We start from the raw sequence: 27,540 nt of genomic DNA on the forward strand, positions 1-27,540 counted from the left end.
CTGCTTTTTCCGTGTGGTCCTTTTCTTTCTTTCACTCGCCTTCCTCTTTTTGTTATGTGTATCTCAGTTTTTGTGCCTAAACAAAAAGGGAAAACTCATTGTAGTATTTTTGTTTTATTGCATTAGACTTAAGTGTATTTAGTGCATGCTAGACAATGTTCATTCATATTAAGCTATGTTGCTTTCTTCCTCTTTATAGGTTGCGTTAGATATTTGTGTTTTTTGAGTCTATGAGACAAATGTAAAAAAGAAGGAAAACTAAATGTAGTGTTTATCTCTTTAACCCCTCTATTCTCTACTGGAACACCACTGCCTTCGTGTTCCAGAGAGTGGCGGATTGAATTTACTTCTCGCCTGAAGCCGCTGGGTGTACTTGTATTCTCTCTACATTAAAGTGTTTAAGCTTCTTACTCGTCTTCTGCCACTTATTTCAGAAAAGCAGATACTTTACTTCTGAACCAAGAAGCTCCAAAGACTATCAACCTATACGACCAAGATTCAACAACCAATGAATTTACAGAAAGTGAAGCACACAGCTCTATGTAGAACAGACTGTATCTCACATCGAGAGGTCAACAATCGTCTAGTGAAGTCCTGCTGACACAAAGAAGTATTGTGACAGGATGTTTTCATATTCTGTACTCCTCCAGTATAAGATTACGATGAGAATCTCATTTTTCATGAGAGAAAAGCTGTACATCATTAAATAATGATAATTTCATCAGTCATTAAAGAGATCTTAGAAAAAACCTTGTGAAATGGGCCAGACATTCAAACAAAACCCTGTACAAGTCAAGCACATCTCCTCTTCTAAGCAGCATAAGTATTAGATCTTGTTGAATTTCAAATATGAATTTAGAATATCAATGAACCTAGACCCGTAAACACCATCATGATTAAGGAAATGTAAAGTCAACATCAGTGCAATTGGTTGCTTCTGGACCTACAAACTAGAATTACCTATAAAACTGGAGGCACATAGAGCTGCCACCTGCTGCAGCTTTTACCTCACAGTTCATATATTAACTCTTGTAGTGACCTAGCATTAGAGAGTTCACTTACTTTGGATATGCAATGACATTTGAACCCTTAATCCTTTGAAACTTCTGAGAACAAAAGACAAAGAAGAACTCAGACACAGAATTTCCTCTCCCCTGCATGCAACCCACACCGACCAATAAGGCAATTTTCAATGCCTCAGTAAGAATATGAAACAAACAACAAATGACAGAAACTCCACCCTAAAAGGGGCTTATTTGATTTCGATCTCAGAAGGATAAAAAGTTGTGTACTCACTTGAATTTGAATCTAAGGACATGAAATCTACACAGGCTCTTGGAGTGTACACATTAGCTCACTGAACCACCAGTCAGATATAGTATACAGAAATGATTAGCCCAAGCACCACCTGAATTAAGCCTCAGAATGATGAAAGGCTGAGTGAGCCCATCTGGATTCAAACTTCACCCATGAGAACAACACAAGTTTACAGAGTGGATGCATACGCTTGCTGAGCCACCAGCCAGATTAAGGGGTATATTTATAAGAGTTGCGTCACCCTTGCGACACGCAGTGGGGGATAAGAATGAAGCAACTCTTATGTAAAATGTATGAAGCCATGCAAGGCCACCTTGCGTGGCATGATAAATCTAGATTAAAGCAATGCAGAGCAAATTGCTGTGTTGTGTGACTCTGCCCCATCCACCTATGAATTGTGGCACATTCCCTGGTTTGCCATTACTGGTAGCCCTGGGAATGCGTTAAAATGCTACGCCTGAGGCGTAACGAGGAGAAATATTTTATTCCTCTCTGTTAAAATGTCTCAGAGGATTGTTTTTGTGAAGGAAGGTGTTCCTTTCTGCACAAAATATAGGCAACCATGGTGCAGATATGCCTGCGTTGGCGCTAGGCAGTACATTGCGCCAGTGCAGAGAAAAGATAGCAATGATCCATATTATGTTAAATACAGCGCATTTCTGCCCTTTCCTCATCAGGAGCGCCTCAAGGGCGCTGCGTGTTGTTTCTTAAATATGCCCCGAGTGCTCTGGCAGTGAATGTGCCATGGAGAATATGCAGCCTGTCTAACTTGTTTACTCTTAATAATCAATGTTTGATGCCACACAATTGACTAAAATCATCCGCATTAAGGCATAGATGGCCTGAGCATAAACTACATTTTCAGTCAGCTTGTGGCCATAAACAAAAAACAAAATAAAGTTGGGTGAATAAAGTTAGCTCTGCACATGGGTACGTGGGGCAGCGCCTTCACTGCTGTTGTTTTCAGGCAAGGAGCCGGACTATGGCTTGGTCTGTGACGGCAGCGAACTAGGTACAGGATGCTTTCGACCTTGGGGTTGCTGGGGAATCACCACTGGTTCATCTCTGCAGTGGTACCCATCCCCCTAGATGTTACTGTGCGCCAAATAAACCCACCTTCCCCTCCCCTGCTCACTACACCTCTGGGATTCTGGAGTTCGGGGTGTGTGACTCTTTAAGTATGGGCTTCCTGCTTTTAATTGGTTGCTTTTAGATTCTTGGTTTCTCGTTAAACAAAATCAGGCCACATTATTTTTTTGTTCCGTGTGTACACGTGCACGCCTTTTTTTATTTATTCTACTTTATTGCTTTATGTTAGTTTATTGGTTCGAAGTTGATTCTATAAGCTCATTTAATTTCTTTGTAATTTTCCTATTCTAATTTCACAATCGCTATGCCCCTGGAATTTTGGAGTTATGGCCATTTAGGCAAAGTGCTGTTGTTGTGCACCCATACAGTCCAGGCAAGGCAGCTGCATAGCAGTGGCGCAAGACCTCACCCTCCCCCCCCCCCCCCCCCCAAGTACATGGAGTCTCTCTCTCTCACACACACAGGACACACTCAGTCAGGCTCGCTCTCAGCCCAGGGAGACAGCCTTTCTGTGCAACACTGAACAACACTGACAGCTGCACCAAAAAGGAGCATCGTCCAAAACCAGCCCTGGAAGTCTCTGCCTGAAATATAATTATCAGCACTCCCAGCCCCTTTTGGCTCAGCCTGGCGTGCTGCTGATACTCCAACTACTGCCTGCATTTTAACAGCAGCAAGCACAGTGCAGCGCAGAGCCCGTGACAGGCTCTGATTGGACTCAGAGGACAAGAGTTCAGCAGCCAGCAGCCTTCCCCGCACGAGGCAGTCCCTCGCTAGCTGCCTGCTAGTACCACGGCAAGCCCAGCCTCGGGTGACGAGAGCAAGCAGCGAGTGCAGTGAGGCTGACGCAGAGAGACTGAGTGGCAAGTCACAGGGCACTTTTTGCCAGTCAGGTGAGTCCAGCATTGGGGGACTGTAGTAGTTTTGTATTTGTGACTGGAGGGAAGAAGGTCATGAGAATCTCAGGGTCAAGGACTGGCAGACAGGGCCCCATGGGTGCAGCATTGTAAGCCTCCAGGGTTTGCCTGTTCTATACTAAGCCCAAAGAGCGCAGCAGTGAATTGCAGTGAGGCTAGTAGGCGGACTGATCAGCAGTCAGTGGGCAGTATGTGCAGACAGATCTGTCTTCAACGCTGCGGGAAGAAGGGGTTAGCACTGCCATGGTGACTGGTAATAGATGAATCGCAGTAAGTTAGCAACCTTCCATTTCGGTGGTTGTTCAGCCGTTTTAAGACTTTTTTGGAGCTTCACATTGACAAAAAGTGGGACATTCAAATATGTCCAGGGCCGGCTGAAGGGCTGTGTGAGATGTGAGGCCGCAATGGCTCCGACCTGGAGGGGCCACTGAGCACGGGAGGGGAGTCTGTGTTTAGTAACAACATACAATTCTAAATATCTTGCTGCAGAGTTCCTTTTGCGTGAACTTTCAAGAAGCAATACAACTCTTGTTATTAATGTTCCTGTTAGAGAGAGAGATCAGAGTTTTGTCTAGTGCAGTCTTGGCTTGCCATAAGGTAATGCTGAAGGTTAATGTGCCTGCTGCAAAGAACAGATCTGAATTTTGTGTGAATTTTATGTGGACAGCTAAATGGAATCATAAAGGCAGCCTTTTCCAGCGCTTTAAAACAAATTAGATGTATTTGAGAGAGGGGCTATGGAGAGATGGGGGCCCTTTTGCCCAAGTGGTAGTGAGGGAATCCGAGGTGGATGTCATATGGCAGGAATATGAGGGGGGGGGGGGCACCAAGCAAGATTGTCGCACAGGGTGCGACCAGCACTAGAGCCGGTTCTGGATATTGTCAAACATACGCAATGTGAAACCTTAAGGCCGTGTTAAGGGAGTATGAGTAAATTCCCTTTTCAAGGGAATATGTCGCAAACCGAGCCTCTGGGTGGTTTTTAGCGTGGCCCCTTTGCCGGTTTTCTATCCTCACCACTGGTATTTTAATGTCCCATCCCACAGAATTATTCAAAATCACCAAAAGCCAATATTTTTTAGCCCTTACCTGTACCTACCTCAAACAGCAACCATAAGCAGAAAATACTTTAAAATATGTTCTAGAGTACCTGTGTTAACTATCCATGAGTAATAATTAAACTAAACCACAGGCAGAAAATGTTAAATGAACAAATTCGATTTTATTTAAAGTCCTATTTGATTTGATTTGATGATTTGATTTGATTTGTATATTTGTAGAGCGCACGCATGCCCGAAGGCGTCTTGGCGCTGAAATTGGATGCGAGGAGATTCTGCGAGGATGATTAGCAGGGGTATAGCCATGTCTTGATGGCCTTTCTGAAGGCGAAGAGAGTAGGGCTGTTTTTAATGTTGAAAGGTAGAAGGTTCCACAGCTTGGTTGTCCTTAGCAGAAAACGTCTTCCTCCCCATCTACTCTGCCTGAATTTGGGGACTTGGACAAGTTTGGTATCATGTCCAGGCTATTGCTGACAAGTAAAACAACAACAAATGGCAGGTACTTCTCTTGAAAAGGTGGCAGTCCTCGTGATGTACAGGTTAAGGAGAGACATGCATCTCCTCATCATGCAAGTATGGGACGGGCAAAGAGATGAGTGAGTAATGGAAGATGTAAACACCAAAAGGCATCGTCCCAATACAGTACATAAGCATTGTTTTAATGCACTCGCAGGAGTGGGCAGGTGAGGGGGTCACGCGGGGCTTGCGCGGGGGGAATTCAATAATAAAAAAACACTAACCTTCCCGGGTCCCGAGCCGTCTCAGCTCCTGGCCGGGTTCTGTAGACCAGGAAGCAGGCAGCCTCCCTGCTCTTTCCTAAGCCAATCACAACGCTGCAATGGTAGCGTTGTGATCGGTGGGGACGGCGCCCAGACAGGCGCCTTTGGAAGGCCATTTTCTCCATGTAGGCTAAATGGAGAAAAGTGAGGGTGCGCATGACCGGTGTGGTCGGCCCCGGCAGGCCGACCATAGAGTCAGGGCCCGCAGCTTTGGGCTAGCCATTCCTCCCCTGCCCTCTAGCAGACTCGCCCACCAATCCTCCCCCAAACAAACCTTTCTGCTTTCTCGCAGTGCTAGAAGCAGAAACATAAAATGGTCGATTTCCCATTTTATGTTACTGTTCCTCGCACTGCGAGAAAGCAGTGGGGCAACGCTCCTCCACCCTAATGAAGAAGCCGCCCCTGCTCTGTAGCTGAACATACCTATGAATTTTCTTCATGCCAGACACTTCCTGTGCTGCAGCTCCTTCCTCTCAGCCTCAGGAACCACTTTTACACCCATAATGGGCTGAAGTGTAAGAATGTACGTCTCACAATGCTCTGTGGGCCATGAAGATTTCAGAGATGGGTTGAAACAGGGCCCCTAGTAGGACTGCCACCCGACCAGTTTTCTACCGGCAACAGTGATAATTTAATGTCCCGGTCAGTATAAAAATAAGCAAAAAAACTTCAAGGCAGTGTTTTTAATCCTTATATGTACATACTTTGAACAGCAAATATAAACAGAAAACACTTTTAAATGTGTTCTAGAGCTGCATAAACGATCCCTGACTAATAATTAAAGTGAACAAATGCAGAAAAGTGATGTTAGAAATAAATTCATATGATTTTGTTTAAAGTCCTATTCAGTATATCACACAACGAGGGTCAATAAGGAAGTCTGTAAATACCCTAACAGGGCTAACCTACACTCTTCCAACTTGATATAACTCACACTATGTGTAGGACAGCTTAACTATATGTGAAGAAATTGAAAAAAAATTAATCAATGAATGAATAGGTGGGTATGACCATTATATGGACATAAACCCTCACTCACCCGAGGGTGACATGCTTCATCATAGAGTTCCTCCAACACAAAGGGACCGCAAGGTACCCAAAGTGAGCTAAAACTTCCCAGCCAGGAAGGAGCGGGAGCGTTCTCAAAACAAGCACGTTATTGCAAGAACCTCAAGAGGTGTCAGTGAGGGGAGAGTGCAAAAAACAAGAAAACATGTGCAGGAATTAAAACTCCCTCAGTAGGAATAACCAATCTTTAATTTTTGCTCCCTACCGGGAAGATTAACAAGCATTTGCAACGCAATAGGTCTTGCATTTACGCGAGTTTGAGCGATTGACATTGCAAATAACAATGCCTTTTATTTTTGTTTTCGTTTTTAAAACAAAAATAAAAGGCAATTGTCATTTACAATGCCAATAGCTTACACTTGCGTAAATGCGAGACCGATTGCATTGCAAATGCTTGTGTTAAAATGCGACTGCAGCACTCAATAGATGTTGAAAAGCGGGTCAGAAAACATACTGATGAAAAGGTATGTTAATCTTTGAAACATGCACGTGCAATTGCACAGCAGTTAGCCTACATAACGAATTTTGGAACATCAGTGGGAAAACGTTTTACAAGGGAACAACCTCTCATTCTGCTGATTCAGATTGACAGCATTTTGTCTCGTGATCACGACGAGACACTGAAAATGCGAAATCTTAGAGCGTCTTGCGTAATCTTAGAGCGTCTTACCTGTTGCACACATCTCAGTTCCTTTCGCTGTTAATATTTCAATTTTTTTTAACTGTGGGCTCTCTTGAAATAAACTCAGCCGGTTGCCATGGTGACTAAAAGCAGGTCAGCACATCTACTGTCATGGGAAATACATTTTGCGAGTTCGAATATTATTAGAGCACTTCCAGCAAAGTCTCCTTCGCACAGGGCGAAAGGCAACCTGCTATATGTCATTTTCAAAATCCATGACAGTGTTTTCACGACCATTTGAACCAGTCAATGTTTTACTGTCTAAATAGTCCACGGGGGTGCAAATATACACTTATAGGTTCATGAATAAGCCATTTTCCGCAGGCTGAAAACATCTGTCGCGCCCGGTGGTAAAACGCGGTGTCAACCCCCTCCACCCCCCCGGGCGTCTCTATGGTCCATTCGAGTGCTCCTGTGGCTAGAGTGTCAAACAATGACTCATTCCCCCCTTCAGCTAAGTGCCACACCATTTTCCTTACTTAGACAAATGCACGTCATATTTACCAAGATTATTTAGCTACAGCTGCTGCTTCGACTGAGTTAGAAGAAAGGGGAGCGGGGAACTGCTCATTTCATTCCCTGACAGAACAGCGCGATTTCTTAGTTCTCAACTAATTATTGGTTTTGCGCTATTGAGGAATGTATGGATGTGTTAATTCTTTTTTCCTTGAGAGGGCCTATTGTTTTTTATGCACACGCTATACTTGCGAGGAGATCCGTTGGAATAATTTCCAGTGAACAGCTGTCGAGGTTGTTTTTAATGCCTTCCTAGAGGTATGTTCTTCGCCGACTTTTTTCTGTTGAAGAATGTTGGGCGTCCTCTACCTTGGTGGCTTTCGTCCCCATACTTACGCCATCACATGGTGACGGCGTTGAACCTTATCTTTATTAAGCGTGTGCTCGAGAATGCTGAATACGCTTTTTACACAGAGCACCTGGTGTACAGAAAAAAAAGTCTCTGAAACATCCAGGCCGTGGATGGGTCTTCTTTCTGTGTGATCAGAGGCGTAGCTATAAATAGTGCAGCAGGTGCAGTGGCACCAGGAGCCAGAGGGTAGCTATTTTCAACTACCAAATTAGAGGCTAACATTATTGTCCATTTACTTGGCCACTAGCCCTTGGATTCATCAGCGGAGCCCCTGTATGGAAGTCATTTCATGTGGCACAAGGCTCCAAAGAGAGCCTACAGGGTGTCTCCCAGAAGACAACCATTTAAGAACAACAATACTCCCCAGAAAATAAAATACTATTTTGTCCGGCCGAACCTAAAGCCATCATTGGTTGTGCAGTACAGAATTAACATGAATGCTGTGCTACTTGGTCTATAGGCAACAACATCCGGTGAGAATCAGAGTTTCGGTGTTTGTGTGAACCAAGTGTGCTGGTGAAATCTCACACTCTCAAAGTAGCATAGCCTGTGCAGGAATTGTTTTTGTATTATGCAGCCCAAATCTAATTCGACAGAACCATAAACAACAGGGTTTAAAATTTGTATTTTTTACACCATTAACCAGTATGTAAACATGTATTTTTATTTACTTACAATCGGTTTAGCTCCACTACCCCTCTTGTCCTCGTAAAGGCTTACTTGTATTTCCAGTTATGTAAGACTTAACTTCTCTGAGATATACCTTGTCAATGTACAAAGATATGATAACTTCAAGGATACAAAATATAGCAGCCACAAAAGAGAAGCAGAATTACTAACACATTTATTGTGCATTTGTTATGCTATCTCTTGTGAAATATCTAACAGATCATTGCCGAGTGTGAGCCATGAATTTGCGGGTATATTACCCAGAATCCTGGCAGCACTGCTGGTGGGAGCCAGTTCAGTGATTCTCTAGCACACTGCTGACAAAATAACATTCTAGATATCCCTAAGCAAAACACAAATCTTTTTTTTGGCAAGACAAAGTTCAAATTTCATTGACAGATAGATAATGCACAGCTTGAAGTAGCACAAACATGTCGATACCTTAGGAGGCTCTTTGATAATAAACTTAGTTGGAAACACCCTACCAAATCAAAGGACAAGAAACAAAAGCGAAAACCGTGTCTGGAAAAACAAGAGAGAGTATAAAGGGAGTGGTGCGCGCGCGGCCGTCGCGTGACGTGAAAGTGATCACGATCAAGCGTGCGGCGAGCGATGTGCTTAATGAGCATGAGGAATGCCATATGGCTTCTCTGCTCAAGCGCGCGCCCGCGCACATGCACTGCAAGCTGTAGCCGGCGGTAGCATTTTTTGAAGCCCTTACTTAAAGTCTCGCCAGACCAGCGCAAGCGCTGGGTCAGGCGAGACCTAAAAATGGCAACGTGAGACAGGGTTATGGATATCTACCCTGTGGGTCAACATGTTTCTGCCCTAGTTGACAATTCAATGTTCGGGGCATTTATCAGGACCAAATCTCTAGTCACTCTGCTTTGTTAAACGTGTAAAACAAAAAATCTGTAAATATTCTTGACCAACCATACGTTTTAGTCGTACTTCAGTTCGGAAGGTCAGAAATCCTAAAATAAAAGAAAACAGAAATACAATCAATGTGATATAAATGGCCACCACCACCAACATCGTGTTCCACACCGTAAAAAGTGTAATTTCTTACATAATGATTCTGTTTGTGTTTTGACTCTACCTAAATCCAGAGTCTCATCATATGTGGATCTTATAATAAAAGTAAAACATATGTAATTGATGACTTATAAGGCGTAACAGACCATCTGTTTACCAATTTCATAGCCCTGAAACGATATCAAACAACCCCATCTAAGCGTCTAATAACTCAACACTTTTACTTAGGGTTAAGAATTTTTTTGATGTTTAATATAAACTAATCATCATAGGGTAGCTCGAAATTCATCAGACGTGAATCGTTACTTCCAATCACAAAGGTATACACATAAAACACTGGTCGGTCAATTTATCAGACCGCATTCAAAGCCAAAAGTTGTAGACTAACTTAAAAATCGAGAGAGAGACTCCGTATTCGTGTTCGCAATACCTCACCTGCATATTTGCAGCCCACATCCTACTCCGACTGTAGACGGGAGCAGTATGCGTGTCTTCATGCCGAAACTTTATTTACAAAGACAGAATGGCGTTTCTATTGAGGACACTGCGCATGCGCTAGAACGTATGAACACAGCGCACGTGTCGTCATCAATATGGGTCAAGTATGTAGTCATGGTGATTCTAAACATTTCCCTGGAATCGAATCTCGAGGGGGGAAAAAAAAGGGGCTTTCGGACAAAGGAAACGGAGGATCTTGTAAAAGCAAAAAAGAAGCTTAAAAATAAAGTTGACAATATTAAGCAACAATATTGAGCATATATTCAGATCATAATTTTATGACTATTATAATGCCAAATAATTGCAATCTCTCTAAATAGTCTACGATATCCTCACGGATATCCTGAATCCTCCTATAATATACAATAGATATGTGAAGTATATATTAAGGTAATATACTAGGTACCACCCAGATTACCCGATGTTCTATCACAAGGCCATTGTTATATGGGTGAAAGTCCATTGCATTTATTCAGCCAGTGTTAATAATCGTCATAACAGAATTAGATAGATTTTATGGGATTCTGTATTAAAAAGATAGAAGATGGTCAGAAATACATATATGTATATATCCTACTCATTACACATATTACCTACTGGCGGTCGCCAGTAGGTAGTTATAGTTAGGACCACGTTTCCATAGGAAATCCGCAACATTCTATTTTGAATAACTTTGGCGCCGGTCCACGAATCCTCGCGAATTTTTCAAAATAGGTGGGGCGCTACGCTCCGCTCCTACCCTGAAAGTCTCGGGGGGATTCGTCAAGCGGGGGCTGAGATAAAAGGGGGGTCCCAAAACGCGTTTTTCCCATGCATTTTTCCATAGGACCTTTAGACAGGGCTACAGCCCGAACGGCTGAACAGAATTACTAGAAATTTGGCAGAGAGGTAGTCCTCAGGTCAAGGAAGTGCCTTTTGTAGGTTTGGTGTAAATCTGTTCAGTAGATTCTGAGAAAATAGCCTTTAAATCAATATATATATCTGAGCCAGCTTACGGTGCGCTTACGGTACGCTTACCGTACGCGTACGGTGGCGTGCGCGAGCGCAATTCTGATTGGCTCTTAGATCTAAGTAAACATTCGAATCGGCCGAAACCAGGAAGCGGCGGCCGCCATTTTCTCTCTCGCACCGAGAGTGATTTTTAAAATATAAAGCCCAAAAACATGTAAAGGGGCTGTTTAGACAGCTCCCACACACATAGCCATGTTGAGGGAGTCCCCAAAGATCCCCCAAGGCCAAAAACGGAATTTTTATTTTTTCGGTAATTTCGCCGATTACGCTTACCGTACGCGTACGGTAAAAAATTAAAAAAAAAAAAAAAAAATTATCCACACTATCTTCACCCCGTGTGCAATTGGGGCCCGAAGGGCACCAATTGTGCATGGCTTATTACACCTGAGATAAACTAAAATATTTAAAAAAAAATAATAAAAAAAAAAATTATCCACACTCTCTCCACCCCGTGTGCAAATGGTGCCCGAAGGGCACCATTTGTGCATGGCTTATAAAATATCCGAAAAATTAAAATATTACCTTTCAAAACGAAGTGCATCATATGTCCTCCATGTGCGCACGGTGCCCATCTAGCGTAACGTGGGCACGGGCGGCACTAACTGCGTAAAGTGGGCGCGCGGTGCGCGAAGCGCACCGCGTGCTCACCGTGCGCGCACGGAACGAACTGCGTTAAGTGGGCGCGCACGCCACGAATGGCGTAAAGTAACTTAGCATTTAAAAAACCGTACAAATTCACTGAAAAAACCATAGGTTTCACACACGTTATAGTTAGGAATTAGCATTTAAAAAACCTTGCAAATTCACTGAAAAAACCATAGGTTTCACACATGTTATAGTTAGCGGAAATTTTACTGATAAAAAACCAATGAAATTCCCCCGTTATAGTTAGTGCAGGCAACTATAACTCACGCGACCGCAATCTTCTGCTGATGACATATGTGTCTTTATGAAAAAAAAATATTTGTAATATATGTATAGCTAAAAATGTATGGAAGAAGACATGGGCAAATAAGTGTCTAAATACAGTATTAGCATCAGCAGAGGATTGCGGTCGCGTGAGTTATAGTTGCCTGCACTAACTATAACGGGGGAATTTCATTGGTTTTTTATCAGTAAAATTTCCGCTAACTATAACATGTGTGAAACCTATGGTTTTTTCAGTGAATTTGCAAGGTTTTTTAAATGCTAATTCCTAACTATAACGTGTGTGAAACCTATGGTTTTTTCAGTGAATATATACACACGTCTTATAGATTAATGAATCTATTATAAACCTCACCAAGGAATCTCGTCGTTCAACCCAGTATGATGATTAGCCAGTCTAAATACCCAGCGTTGTTCACGACAAAATAAAATAGTCTCTAAAGGTCCCATGTCTCTATGGTAGTATGGTTTGACCTTCTGAACTGAAGTACGACTAAAACGTATGGTTGGTCAAGAATATTTCCTGATTTTTTGTTTTACACGTTTAACTAAGCAGAGTGACTAGAGATTTGGTCCTGATGAATGCCCCGAACATTGAATTGTCAACTAGGGCAGAAACATGTTGACCAACAGGGTAGATATCTATAACTCTGTCTCACGTTGCACTTTTTAATCTTCCCAGTAGGGAGCAAAAATTAAAGATTGTTTATCCCTACTGAGGGAGTTTTAATTCCTGCACATTTTTTCTTGTTTTTTGCACTCTGCCCCTCACTGACACCTCTTGAGGTTATTACAATAACATGCTTGTTTTGAGAACACACCCGCTCCTTCCCGGCTGGGAAGTTGTAGGCCACATTGGGTACCTTGTGGTCCCTTTGTGCTGGAGGAACCCTATGATGAAGCATGTCACCCTCGGGTGAGTGAGGGTTTACGTCCATGTAATGGTCATGCCCACCTATTCATTCATTGATTCATTTTTTTCAATTTCTTCACATATAGTTAAGTCCCATTTAGTGCCAAGCCTGGGCCCTTGCAAACTCCTAAAACAAGAACAAATGGCCGATATTTTCTCTTGGAAAGGTGGCAACCCTAAAACATAGCCAAAACCTAAGCCCAACACTAAAGGCAGAGAGATACAAGATAGGTGTCTTGTCCAACTTTATATTTACGGACAAACCACATGTCTTTGGTTTGGTTTATATGTGGTCACCCATTAATTAGCCATGGTATCTGTACCACTGTCTGCCAGGTGGAAGTGCCTATGTTCCCAGTTGCTGGTCAAATAGTCCATAATCTCTCCTATTTGTCCGCTTTCGCTGCTGCTGTTTAGCTAGCTAGCCAAAGGCCATAGTAGAGACGATGCACTATCTGATGAGCACCCGGATAAATGGTGTGAAGGAGGTCATTATTTAGACGGCTATGAATTAAAAAGGGACTCAATGCAATCATAGAATGGTGGCCATCTTGTAATGAGGATGCAACATATGTGAATCATTTGAAAGTAAAGCATAAACAAATGTACAATAGTCTGAACAAAGGTAACTGCATAAAAAAATGAAAGCTGTTTAGATTAAAAAACGGTAAAATCAGTTTTGCATAAAAACATTTGTGTTATCTTAATTTTCAAAGGAAAATATGTAGGAATCAAACAAAAGCTTCAGGATATGGCATGCAGGTATTTTGTACTGCAGTTTAGGAGTATTTGGATATCTGTAAAGAATAATTAATGTGGTTTATGTTACATAAATGGTTTATTCATTCATGAGAATACATAGATTTTTTTAATGTTCATGATCCTTCTTTTGATGATTTTGGGGGGCTGGGCTCTATTTTATGCAAACATTTTGTGCTAGCTTTAGGCTTCTTTTGCAAGGAGGATTGTACTTGCTTAGTATTTCAGGATGAAATACTAAGCAAGTACAATTTCAGATCTGACAACACAGGTGAGTGGTTGAAATATTTTGGCACTCAATCCTTCATCTTGTTGTGTTTGCTATGTTTGCTCTAAATGGCCAAAGATATGCCCAGACGTGGGTCCCTTGCTCACTGTGCCACTGGATTCAAGCGAGCCTGGCTGATGAGGGGTGAAACACCGGAACCGGTCCCAGGATGCTTCTTTCCAGTCCAGGGAGGACCTGGCCGAGCAGTTGGGCTGGACTGTTCCCACGAGGAGCAGGGTCTAGACTGATTTACATGTAGCTGGGTCCAATGTGGGGTGGCATAGTGAGCAAAATAACAATGGATTCAACGTAGATCCCTCAACTGGAGGTGAGTGGTTGAAAAGTATCAGCACTTCTTCCATCATCTTGTTGTATTTGCTATGTTTGCCCTAAGTGGCCATGGGTATGCCCAGACGTGGGTCCCTTTCTCACTGTGCCCCTGGATTAAAGATAGCCTGGCTGATGTCGGGTGATACTCTGAAATCTGCCCCTGGATGCTTATTAATTAAATAAGGTTTAATGGGAGCAGATTTTCAACAGTATTGCTGGGCATTTCAATTTAAGAACTGTAGAATTCTGACATCCGAGCCAGTCTAATCAACAAGTAGGTGTCTTCTTCAAGCAATGGTGAAAGATTTTGTGTGTGAGTTTCGTTTTCTACAATTTTGGAGCACCAAAATATTTTAATAAGGTATATTAAGAGGCAGCTAAACTTTGATATGATATTAGGACTACAGTAGGCATCCTCTATTTTAGTAGGATAGCCCCGATGTAGGACACCTCAGACACACCAGAATGCATGGGAAATTGGTTAATCTTACAGTTAAGGGAAGTAGGAATCAATAAGTGGGAGTAATTAACGGAATGAGATGAAGTGCTAACTTGGGACCACCAGAAGGTAAAAACAGGTGGTACTTTATCAAGATATAAATATCAATTGGTCAATTGAAGTGAATCAATCACTAGAGAGGGTTTGGAAGGAGACATGCCAAACTTATTGAGACCTTCAAAACACTTGATGGCTGCTAAGCAACGGAAGCTTCTCCTTCTGGAATCCGGGTTGTGGAGTCCAGCAGAAGAGGGCGGACGTTGCGGAAGGGCTCCTGCTGGAGGTTCGTTGTCTACACTACTCAATAAACTTCTATATATCGAATTGCTCGAGTACTGTGATACTCAAAATATGGCGACGAGGATGGGATTCGAACCCACGCGAAGGATATTTGCTAACAAGTGATCTAAAAATGTATGGCAAGTATGTTTGAACACTCTATGTCTAACAAAGACTGCTCCCCTCAGGAAGTACCACTATTCCATTTTCCACAGGATATACAGGACTCCTCTGAAGCTGGTAAGAATCAAGAAACAGAAAGGCAGCAGAAGTCAAAATGTGGAGGCTGGGAAGCAGACAATCTACATATGTTCGCCAATTGTGCCAAGCTACAACTACATTGGCAAATGGTGGGTAAGACAGTAAAAGCAATTTCTGCTCAGAAAATAGAAGGAAGCACCACTCTTATTATTTTCGGATTGTTAGAAGAAGAAAGCAATTACTGTCAAACCAAAATAAACTGTTTTTCTATAAGATATTATTGGCAAGAAAGGAATTATATTAAAAAAATGGATCCAGCCAGTGGCTCCAGTACATGCAGAATGGTAACTCTATTTAAAATATATCTGTACTTTAGATGTGCTATGTTCAAATGTGAAGAAGACAGTAAAAATAAACATTGTATACCTGGTTGACAGTGCAATATTATTTTGATGACGTCCAGTGATAATACCAAATTGAATTTCGGAAGTGAAATGGCCGACTGTTTGCAAGAGGCATCTGCGAAAGTTCCTAGACAAGACTCTTTTACGCATTACATTTTTGAGGTGATATGAGGACAAACAAAATATGTATATCTCATAGATCACCTCTTCTCTCTTCTTCACTTTCCTTTTACTTGGCCCTTCTGCTTGTACTTCCTTGTTCTATCTCCCTTTCACCAAGTCATCCATCTCTCTCTCACACACACATCCACTCTTTTTCGCCTCACCCCAAAATACAGCAATTTCTTTTCATTTGGTAGTGTCCATATTTCAACAGCTCTATATCCATTTTTTCACACACTTTCACGAAAAATTGGAATTACAACTGGCATATATATAATGTGCACTCTGCTGAGAGGCCAAGGGTTGGATGAGCATGAAGTCTGAACACATTTATGGATCACTGACACCCTCAACTTCAGAGTTCCCAATCTTTCTTCATCCTGAACACTCGCCCACAACCTGATATCTCCCAGTCACCTAAAGATGACTCGACTCATGCCATGCACTAAACAACAATTATAGGTTACATAAATAACTATAGAAAAACAGCATCTGGTTAAAGCAAATAATCTGAGGGAATGCATGATGAAGTCTAATATGAAATGTAATAGACAGGGATTACCCTAAGGGTTTGTACAATCATTGTTGAGAAATAGATCAATGTTTTTGTCTCAAAATTAAGGACCTGAATATGGGGCCCCGTAGAGATCTGATTCAAAGTCATTTTTTAATTACTGCTGGGTCTGAGATCTGGCAGGGCCCGCCCCACTTAAAGCCCTGCCTGCTCATCTGATCACTGTTCTAATTAAATTATTGATATATGTAAATTTTATAGATTATTTTGCAAACATTAAGATTCCTACAGAAGACGTAATAAAACCACAAGGGATCAAAATGTACACTAAAGATAAAAAGAGTGAAAGATGGGGTTTTAAGGTGCAATTGTTTGTGTTCTGCAGGGACAGGTCCTGCTAAAGTAGAGCAGAGGACGCTGAAGATATTGAACACCAAGAGCCAAACTCCACAAAGTCAAGAGATGGAGAGCACGAGAGCCAACAAAGACAGGAGCAGCATCCACAACCAAAAAGTAGCCATCGTCACTGCCTCCACCAGCGGGTAAATGAAAGGCTTACATTCTAGGACTTTTTCCAAACTATATATATATATATATATATATATATATATATATATATATATATATATATATATATTATATATATATATATATATATATATATATATATATAAGTTAATGGAACTGTTTATTCTAAGTTATATTAGATTTTACTAATGTTATATTTTGCATAAATTACTTATTGGAAGAAGATAGGTTATTAGTTGAGGGGAATAGGTACCCACCTCAAGTAATAATCACAATGCTTGTCAGCATGAACCTTCAAACTCACAACATTAACCTGAGCTCAACCCCTGGTAGCTATGGCACAGAGCAGACAGGCTTAACGTAAAGGCAATGTGTAAAATATTTCTGCTGTATCAAAACAGTAATATAGCTAAAATGCAAAACAATAAAAAAAATCAAAAGTAATTAGAAAAGTATAGTAAAATGTAATAAATGAAATGACTCCAAAATGACAAAATTGTGAAAAGAAGCACAAAGTACCAATGATAGTCAAACACAGGACATAGGCACAATTTGAAGTTAATTGCGATGGAGCATGGGTCCAATACATTAATAGCTTCGTGCTGGTCAAAGATTTTACCTTCTGAATTTAGTCCTTTAAATCTCAATCCATCACAAGAGTACACTTCTAGAACCCCCCAGGACCTCAGGGGAACAACAGGATGATTCTATAATATCATAAAATTGCTTAGCGCTATCATTTTTGTGGCAGCTACCCCAAGTCAATTGTCAAGAGTGCACAGCTGACACACCGCCTTTTATTCATGTGTAACACTAACCACTAGTTTAGGGTGAACCGTAGAGCATAAAAGGTGTCATGGCCTGCCCTCTTATCCAGGGAGTACGAAGCGCACACGGTGAACATTGCAGTGTTTATAGATTTTGATGGCAGAGGGAGAGGCAAGCTGAGCATTAACTTGAGTGGCAACACTATCCAGCTCGACTAAGACATGTGAAGCATATGGGGATGATCGGTAGCAATAATGAGCACAGTGGGCTTTTGTGCAAAGATACCAAAAGTCACAGTCAGGGCCTCTAAACCTCCAAGGTGCTAAGTACTTGTCAATACCTCCCACTTAATCCTTGGTTGTGCCCATGTCAATTTGATCATCTTAGATCGAAGTGTATGGAAAAGGGCTTACCAAGCTGGATGGGAATATTGATGAAGCGGTATAATAGCTAAGTGAGGACTACCATTTTCATAATGGCGAGCCGACCTGCCAGCAATAATGGGAGGGCCTTCCATCTAGTCACCTGATCAGAAAGTTTATCCAAGACCAATCCATTATTTTCTCTGATAACCACATTTGCGTCCCTATTAATTGGGGCCCTCACACCAATGTAAAAAGAATTCTGGGACGAATCTGACTGTGCCATCTGTACGGAAGAAAATGCAAGATTCTCCCCCCCCCCCCCCCCCCCAATTATTAATCAAACGAATGCGGGAGCGGAAACAAAAGAATATTCTCGTTATTAAATTAAGAAGGGCCCCCGGGATATCTCTAATATTGCGCAATGACATCCACATACATGGGGATGAGGAGGTGGATGCTTGCATACCTGAGTGTGTGTTCTGTGTAGTGGTGTTGTAGCCAGGCAGCTAGGGGCTTTAAGGCAATTGAAAATAGGAGGGGAGAGAGAAGGCAGCTCTGTCTAGTACTTTTCGAGACAGAGATTTGCTCAGAGGTGTTGCCATTGATTCTGATTCAAGCAGTCAGCGAAATGTACAAAACATGCAGGCATACCCAGTCTCCCTATTATGGGGAAGATGAACCCCTACTTCAGGATGTCAAACGCATCTAAAGTATTGAGAGCAAGCATTGGCATAGCCAATAGGTCTCGTCTTTGGGACCTTATAATTGTTTAGCCAGAGCGATTTGCCAATGTCTTTAAGCTATGTTGTAGAGCATTGTGGCTGCTGTGCAGCATGTTAAAAAGTTAGAATAAAAAAGTATTATAAGCATTTTGGTTACCTTATATATAACCAAGAAGACAACAGGAGAGTGGAGTTTGGGAAATAGTACCCGAATTACAACACGAGCAGAGGACGGACACTAGGGGGGATTCAACAGATGCTAGATTCTGAGTGCAGACTGAGGTGGTGCTGAGTGATGCCGAGGTGGTGGTGTGCTGGTGCGGAGGTGATGCTCAGGTGATGCTGAGTGATACTGAAGTGGTACTGAGTGATGCTGAGGTGGTGCTGAGTCATGCAGAGGAGTTGGTGCTGCACTGGTGCTTAGGTGGTGCTGAGCTTGTGCTCAGGTGGTGGTGAGTGATGCTGAATTGGTGTGCTGAGGTGATGGTGCGCTGATGCTGAAATGGTGCTGCACTGATGCTGAAGTGGTGCTGAGTTGGTGCTGCACTGATGCTGAGGTAGGGCTGAGCTGGTGCCAAGGTAGAGCTGCGCTGGTGCCGAGACTGAGCCGGGAACCAGGGCCTGTTGTTGCCTCACTCGATGCCAGCGGAAAGACAAGCAGATAAATGGGCACAGCGTTGAGTGAAAATATGTTAATGTTTCTTCAGAATTAATCAAAATATAGGTGGGCATGCCATGCAAAATGGAAGAAAGGCGCGGCCACCATACTTAAAGATAAAGTGCGTGAGTCGTGAGGCACAAGAAAGGAGAGTGAAGAGGAGAAGAGTAGCATGAGGTATAAAAAAAGGGGAGTGAGGAGGAGAAGAGCAGCATGAGACAGAAGAAAGGAGAGTGAGAAGAGCAGTGTGAGGCAAAAGGAAGGAGAGTGAGGAGAAGAGCAGTGTGAGGCACAAGGAAGGAGAGTGAGGAGAAGAGCAGTGTGAGGCACAAGGAAGGAGAGTGAAGAGGTGATGAGCAGCTTGAGGCAAAAGGAAAGAGAGTGAGGAGGAGATGAGCAGCGTGATGCACAAGGAAGGGGAGTGAGAAGAACAGCTTGAGGCACAAGGAAGGAGAGTGAGGAGCAAAAGAGCAGCATGAGGCAGAAGAAAGGAGAATGAGAAGAGCAACATGAGGTACAAGGAAGGAGATTGAGGAGGAAAAGAGCTGCATGAGGCAGAAGAAAGGAGAGTGTGGAGAAGAGCAGTGTAAGCACAATGGAGAGTGAGAAGAAGAGCAGCATGAAGCACAAGGATGGAGAGTGAAGAGAAGCATGAGACATAAGGAAGAAGAGTGAGGAAGAGAAGGGATGCATGATGTACAAGTAAGGAGAGTGAGAAGAGCAGCATGAGGCACAAGAAAGGAGAGTTAGGAGAAGATCAGGAAGAGGCACAAGGATGGAGAGTGAGTAGAAGAGCAGCAGGAGGCACAAGGATGGAGAGTGAGGAGAAGAGCAGCAGGAGACACAAGGAAACAGATTGAGGAGGAAAACAGCAGCTTGAGGCAAAAGAAAGGAGAGTGAAGAGAACAGAAGAATGAGGCACAAGGAAGGAGAGTGAGAAGAAGAGCAGCATGAGGCACAAGGATGGAGAGTGAAGAGAAGCATGAGACATAAGGAAGAAGAGTGAGGAAGAGAAGGGAAGCGTGATGTACAAGTAAGGAGAGTGAGAAGAGCAGCATGAGGCACAAGAAAGGAGAGTTAGGAGAAGTTCAGCAAGAGGCACAAGGATGGAGAGTGAGTAGAAGAGCAGCAGGAGGCACAAGAATGGAGATTGAGGAGAAGAGCAGCAGGAGGCACAAGAAAGGAGAGTGAGGAGAAGATCAGCAAGAGGCACAAGGATGGAGAGTGAGTAGAAGAGCAGCAGGAGGCACAAGAATGGAGAGTGAGGAGAAGAGCAGCAGGAGACACAAGGAAACAGATTGAGGAGGAAAACAGCAGCTTGAGGCAAAAGAAAGGAGAGTGAAGAGAAGAGAAGAATGAGGCACAAGGAAGGAGAGTTAGAAGAAGAGCAGCATGAGGCACATGGAAGGAGAGTGAGGAGTGTGTGAGAGAGGTGTAAGAGATGGTCCGACAGGGAAAAAAATTCCATGCAAAAAAATAAATATTAAACCAATAAAAACTGGACACATTCTACAGATACATTTTCAAAATGTTATAATAATTTGTACCCTAGAGTATTCTACCCCAAAACAAAGTCACTAGGCTCCCAGCAACTTTTCACCACCAGTAATAAGCTCTCCAACGTGTTGCAAATGGGAGCTCTGTGAAGACACTTTTGATGGAATATCACTTTATATCTCATTGTCACTGATCAGCCTCGGCCTGGTTCAAATCAACCCATGCCTCATGAGACACAATAAAAGATGCCACACTGGCATCAGAAGTACAATGCACAAGCAACATGAAATCAATTTTAAAGTTTACGACCGTGAAAGTATGGTCACTTTCCCCTGGCCAAACCCAAGTGTGCTCCACTGCAAAGAGTGTTGTTTTGCAGGCTGTGAAACTGGGGTAATTTTTGTTTCTGGTCAGATTCGAGTCTAACTTGGGAAAGGCTGCCTGTTTGTCTGGCAAAATGAGCGTCCTAGCTTCCTGCTCCCTGAGAGATGTAAATCTCTTCTGTGCAGGTTATTCTGAGCATCAGTCTTGAGACACTCTTGCCTCAGCTATGCACTATCAGCCTTTTGCACATTATGCCGTGAACAGTGACATCATTTTTTCCATAGTTATCGCCCCAGTCAGAGGTAATTATCCTGCTGAAAACAATACAGCGAGTTCCGTGAGCTATAATATTAAGTTATTTTAGAATAACCATTAACTGTCAAGGAAGGTTCATGATATGATTTGTAAATCTTTAAATATTTATTTTACCTGTTGGCAGCAGAGTTTTTGTCTAAGTACCCCAGTACACAGTTCACCAGGCAGGTTGGGGCCCGCACAGATCAATAAGGGAGCCATAGGGGAGGGTGGAGGAGGAGGGGGTCACGGTGCCCGGGGCACCACTGCTGTTGAAACCATAGTAGATAGGGCACAGCAGCGTTGATGGGGTTTGGGCGCTACAGGGGCTGCAACACCTAATGTTAGAAATTCTATGAAATGACAGAGTCGTACTGAAATAGCAGCCTTGAATGAGGTTGACTGAATGAGCCATTTTTATAGCCGATGTCAACCGGCTACTGATAGGCACAAAATGCAATCTTACAATACAATGGACCTCAGCGATCCCTCATACCTAACCCGCGATAAACGTAGCTGTGGGAAAAATGGGAACATTTACAGAAATGCTTACTCAAACAAATTCCAAAGGGAACATGACATTGTTATTCTTGAATTTCCTCCCTGTTTTACAATTTTATAAATATAAATCCTTAGACTATTTTCACTTACTAAGGGTTCATCATAGAAGCAGATCGAGTGCTGACTGTTGCTTAATGCTAATTTGGATAATGTTCCTAATTCAAATCATGAATGCCAAAGCACTTGTTTGATTACAACCTTTTCTGTACAGAAAAAAACTGCATTTAAATGACCCATTCACAAATTACCTTGAGCTGTCTTCTCCAGCATGCATACATGTAAATATGCGTCTGTGTTGATGGGGGGGTGGGGGGGGGGGGGGAGAAATGGCAACGTGAGGCTCATGAAATTAATGTTGAATATGTTTATTGTCATGCTGGACTTCAGGCTCTACTGTTCTTGGCAGATAGTCAATTTGCCAGTTACTAACTAAGATTGTGACCATGATTTCCATGCAACTCTTTCCAAATAACATGGAAGTACATGTATGCTTTGTATAATAGTGTGATGTGTTTGACTGAACTTGACATGAAGTTAACATGAGCACTTTAAACGTTCTGCCTTCAATTTTCATTTACACCAATCATCAAACTCCATATGATTTGCTTGTCATGGCTTTATGCTTGCAGCTTCAAAGAGCACCATCGGAGGCGCGGGTCAGTTGAAGCATTATTGTCAATTTATGATATATGCATTTATCTGCAAATTCTAGGAGTCAACAAACACATATATAGGGATGAAAATGATTACTTTTTCAAAACGATTGCAATCCTGAGCACCACTACTGATCACAATACTCACAAATACCAGTTCTGTGTGGTTAAATTTCAAGTATCTCCAATCCCTCCATAGAACAATGTGAACATTCTTGCGTTTATTAGGCCAACTATCAATCCATGGCATGCCATTTCCCGTAAATAATTGAACAAGTGAATTTATGCAGCTCACAAACAGGGAAATAAAGCACCACAAAAAAGTTGTACTTACCTTGGCTTCTTCCTCTTTTTCTTGTTCCCTGTTTCTCTTCATACTACTGTCTCCACTCCCCGATATGTGGCTGTCTCACACACGAGGAACGCCGGCTCATGGAGTCTGGTAAAAGCTACAGAAGTCAAACCAGATCTTAGTAAACAAAATGCATTGAAACTACACATGCATTTCACGTTATAGGTCAGACCGGAGCTAAAGCGATAGTATGCAGCAGCCTTAGACAAAGGCAAATGACTAAATTGAGAAGCCACATTAGTTATGGAATGTATGAATTTGAGGCAGCCACCTCTTTTTACCAGAAGCGGTGAAAGACATTGATCACAAAAGGTTTGTTTGAAAGCTAAATAACAACTTTGGTGCTACAAGATGAATCGCTATAAAAAAAGCATTATAAAAATAAAACATAAACACCGTGTTAAATGTCTCCACATTGATCATCCAATTGTCGCAACAAGTAAGCTTTTGTAGTTGCTATTCCTATTTTATCTCGGCTGTTGTATTTTACGGTGGCGGCGCTGTAGGTAAGCTTGTTCTAAGGGGTCTTAATGTCTTGGGACCTTCGGCTGTGGAAGTGACATCAGTGGTTACCAACCTTCGCTCGGAAACTAGAAGACGAGAAATTCCGAGCGAGGTGAGGGTCGGGGTACAGTGGGGTTACTGGGCTTTCTTGTGGAAAAGCTTTGCTGGCGTGTGAGTGAGGGACTCATTTCGCTTCATTTTCAGTGGTATATGAGGTGTGTAATCTTTTACTCTTCCCTTGGATGTCTTTTGCAGTTGACATGTCTGAGATCGGTAATGTGGAAATGTTGAAAACAACAAGATAAAGGCATGAAGCGGCATGCTTATCGCTGCGTGTTCCTTGGTTACTTAATCCATGGGCGGGGGTAGACGCTGTGCATTTGAAGTGGAGTTGATGGGTGTCAGAGCATCACATGTGCATTCAGGCTGAAAAAAAGAGGAAGGTATTGGCATGCAAGCAGCATGTGCGGCACTGCACGTTCCCAAGGTAATACTCCATAGGAGTTACCTTGCAAGAAATAAGGTGGGCATGCACCAACCATTAGCCATTTGCAGGCTATGATTTTGGAATAATAAACACTAGTAAAAGTCCACGGGTCTCTCAGGTCCAGGTAACCTTACAAAGTTGCAATGATTTCACAGACAAAAAAAGTTGTTAAAAAGGAGGAAAAATATTTCTTCTGTTCAACGAAAACCAAAACTAACACAAACCGCCTAAAGGAAAATCCTTAAAGGCGGACGGATTCCCATCACTCACTTAGGTGGCATGCTTCATCATCTGGGATCTCCTCCTGGTTACACCCTAAGGGAACCACGGGCAACAACCTTCCGTCTACCAGAAGGGAGCTCGCGGATGTTTTCAAATGAGCTCTTTCAAGTGTAGTACTGTAGTATCTATCCAGTATGATGAACAAAACGTATCAGAGTGACAGGCGCAGTGCAAGATCAAAAAGTGTGAAAAGTGCAATTTAAAATTGAATACCAAGAGAAAAGTTGTTTTAATAGGTATCTCTTGCTACCCAAACTAAAAACAGTGCAAGAGCAGTTTTGACAAAATAAGTGCCGAAAAACGGGTCTACATCTTTCAGCCAACTGGACACGCAATTGTCCTAGGCCTTCCTCGGGACCACTGCATAAACTTTTGCTACTGCGTATGTGAAAAAACTAATAGTGTCACAAATCAAATTATCAACATTTAGAAACGAGGTTGGAATGAATACAACCAATAAACCTGAATTCCAGGTGTACTAATCCTCCACAAATCACTGGATGCTGATGGCACCCGTAATTCACGAGGACAGGACCTCACCTCACCTCACCTCACCTGCGTCACTTTTCACAGACGCAGTAGCAAAAGTTTATGCAGTGCTCCTGAGGAAGGCCTAGGACAATTGTGTGTCCAGTTGGCTGAAACATATAGACCCGTTTTTCGGCAGTTATTTTGTCAAAACTGCTCTTGCACTGTTTTTAGTTTGGGTAGCAAGAGATACCTATTAAAATAACTTTTCTCTTGGTATTCAATTTTAAATTGCACTTTTCACACTTTTTGATCTTGCACTGCGTCCGTCACTCTGATACTTTTTGTTCATCATACTGGATAGATACTACAGTACTCCACTTGAAAGAGCTAATTTGAAAACATCCGCGAGCTCCCTTCTGGTAGACGGAAGGTTGTAGACCTTGGTTACCTTAGGGTGTAACCAGGAGGAGATCCCAGATGATGAAACATGTTCGCTAGGTGAGTGATGGGAACCCGTCCTCCTTTAAGGATTTTCCTTTAGGCGGTTTGTGTTAGTTTTGGTTTTCGTTGAACAGACAAAATATTTTTCCTCCTTTTTAACAACTTTTTTTGTCTGAGAGATCATTGTGACTTTGTAAGGTTACTTGGACCTGATAGGCCCGTGGACTTTTACTAGTGTTTATTATGCTTTATATGGGGAATTGGTCCATTCTAGGTCTCTAAATGTCCCCTTAGAATAGAGGTCTTCAAACATTTTGATGCCGAAACCCCCCCTGTCAAAACTTTTTAGGCATAAGGACCCCCCCTGACAAAAATTTCTAGAACTTGGTACTCCTCATCATTGACAACTATTGACAACAATAAACATCCCCAATTCCCATAGCAAATAATTTTTACAGAGGGGAAATAACATTAAACAGTGTTTATCAAACCAAAGGTTAGTTAACGTGGGGGTGTGATCAAAGCTGTGGCTAAAAACAAAGGGCCTAATTTATGAGGTATTGGCAAAGGGCAGCACCGCAAGTCTTCTTGCTGCTTAACTCTATGCCAATGTAAAAGGGCAGGAATGCACCATATTTATGAAATATGGTGCATTCGTGTTCTTTCCCCCTGCGTAGGCGCACAAATTGTTGCCTGCACAAAAACAATCCCAAGAGGGGTTTTCCTCTTTTTATGTGAGCTGCAGAATGCAGCACACATGGAAAGAGGAAAAAACGAGGAGAAATGAAAACATTTCTCCTCGTTACGCCTGCTGCGAGGAGGCGTAAGGTTTTGGCACTGCCCCAGGTTTACATGGTTTTGTAAATCTGGGGCAGCATCAAAATCCATAGGATTGAATGGAAACCCCCACCACAATGTCCATGAAACGCCTACTGAGTAGGACAACGCAGTGACTTGCGCTGCTTTGTCTTACTCCGTATCTAGGAGGCCATGCAAAGCCACTCAGGGTGACTTTGCGTTACCTCATAGATATGATTCAGATGCCTATGCCATTGGAGGTTAAAAAAAAGGGACACTCCAGCGACGCAAGCCTCTCATAAATCAGCCCCAAAATATTTTGTCCGTTTTTTTAGGTCTTTCACCATCCGGTAGCTATTTATAAAATAATGGGTAGCTTAAATGAAAAATAATTTTTTTAAATTTGTTACTCAGTGAGAAATGCACTGTAGTACATTAGGATAACCACTGTTAGTTAATGCACTGCAGAGTTCTGTGTGTAACCAGAGAGCTACAGAATTAAATTTGGTTGGTGCAGTGGAGAATTGTGACTAGTGTATTTTTACTGCTACGAGATCACAACCTGTGACAGAAAGCACTGAGAATGTGTAAGTCATTATTTTATACTTACGCTACACGCATTATAAGAGAGACTGCTACAAACTGCAAATAGTTTTAGAATAAATTAGAGCTTCTAAAATGTAGATTTTATTAATCCGTTCCGTGCTCATGACGGAACCACTCCGTCATGAGCCACGGGCGCCGTGTGCTCATGACGGAGTAGTTCCGTCATGCTGCGGCCGTTGGCGGCCACTCCGCCCACGCGGCGCTAATTCCCCGCCTGTGCGGGCGATTAGCGCAGTGGGCGGAGTCGTGACGGAACCACTCCGTCATGAGCACAGCTCAACCGTGACTCATGACGGAGTGGTTCCGTCATGAGCACAGCGCCACCGCACTGCCCCCAAACACCCCCCAGCGCTGCGGCGGAATTCCTGCCGCAGCCAAGGGGTTAATACCAAACCATAAGTAATGCAATATTTGTTTTTTTTGCATAACTGTCCCTTCAACACCTCCTCAGGGGTGATAAGTGCGGTGTAAATGCAATTACAATTAAACATGCACTTCACAGCCCAGTTGTTAACTCTTCCTACTACCACAAAAAAAAAAAATCTTTGCCATCACAATGCCTTGAGTGATTCCAGCAATTAAAGCCAGAACCGCTCCCAAGCACCCTTTACATTTGCAGAATAACTCCCACATTTACATTTCATTCAGGCTGGCATGAAGGAATGTTTTCCCTGTCTGCCGGCCTTTTGCTTTCAGAGCGCAGGAGACTCCATTAACTTTGGCTGAAGCATTGAAGTGTCCCGGAGGTTTTTTTCTCTTCCTTTTCTTCAATTCAATTTCAATTTCAATTTCAATTTCAATTTCAATTTATTGCATAATTAACAAAAATTATTACAATCCACATTTAGTATAAAAACAATTGTAAAACTTGCATACATAAATTATTTATTTAGTCTTGTCTTTGTTTTAATTTTAGTATATATATATGTGTATATATATATATATATATTCACTGAAAAAACCATAGGTTTCACACATGTTA

At 42.4% G+C, this 27,540-nt stretch overlaps 1 long non-coding RNA gene across 1 annotated transcript; it reads left to right on the forward strand.

Moving 5' to 3' along the window:
* The first annotated feature begins 2,947 nt into the window (after positions 1-2,947).
* On the forward strand, positions 2,948-16,746 carry LOC146856279 (uncharacterized). Its single transcript, XR_014980920.1, has 3 exons — positions 2,948-3,299; positions 15,182-15,316; positions 16,633-16,746. It is a non-coding gene; the product is annotated as an uncharacterized LOC146856279 (long non-coding RNA).
* The last annotated feature ends 10,794 nt before the right edge of the window (positions 16,747-27,540 follow it).

The sequence above is a fragment of the Triturus cristatus genome, chromosome 4_1, assembly GCF_964204655.1.
Source record: "Triturus cristatus chromosome 4_1, aTriCri1.1, whole genome shotgun sequence".
In the NCBI taxonomy this organism is placed as follows: domain Eukaryota; kingdom Metazoa; phylum Chordata; class Amphibia; order Caudata; family Salamandridae; genus Triturus; species Triturus cristatus.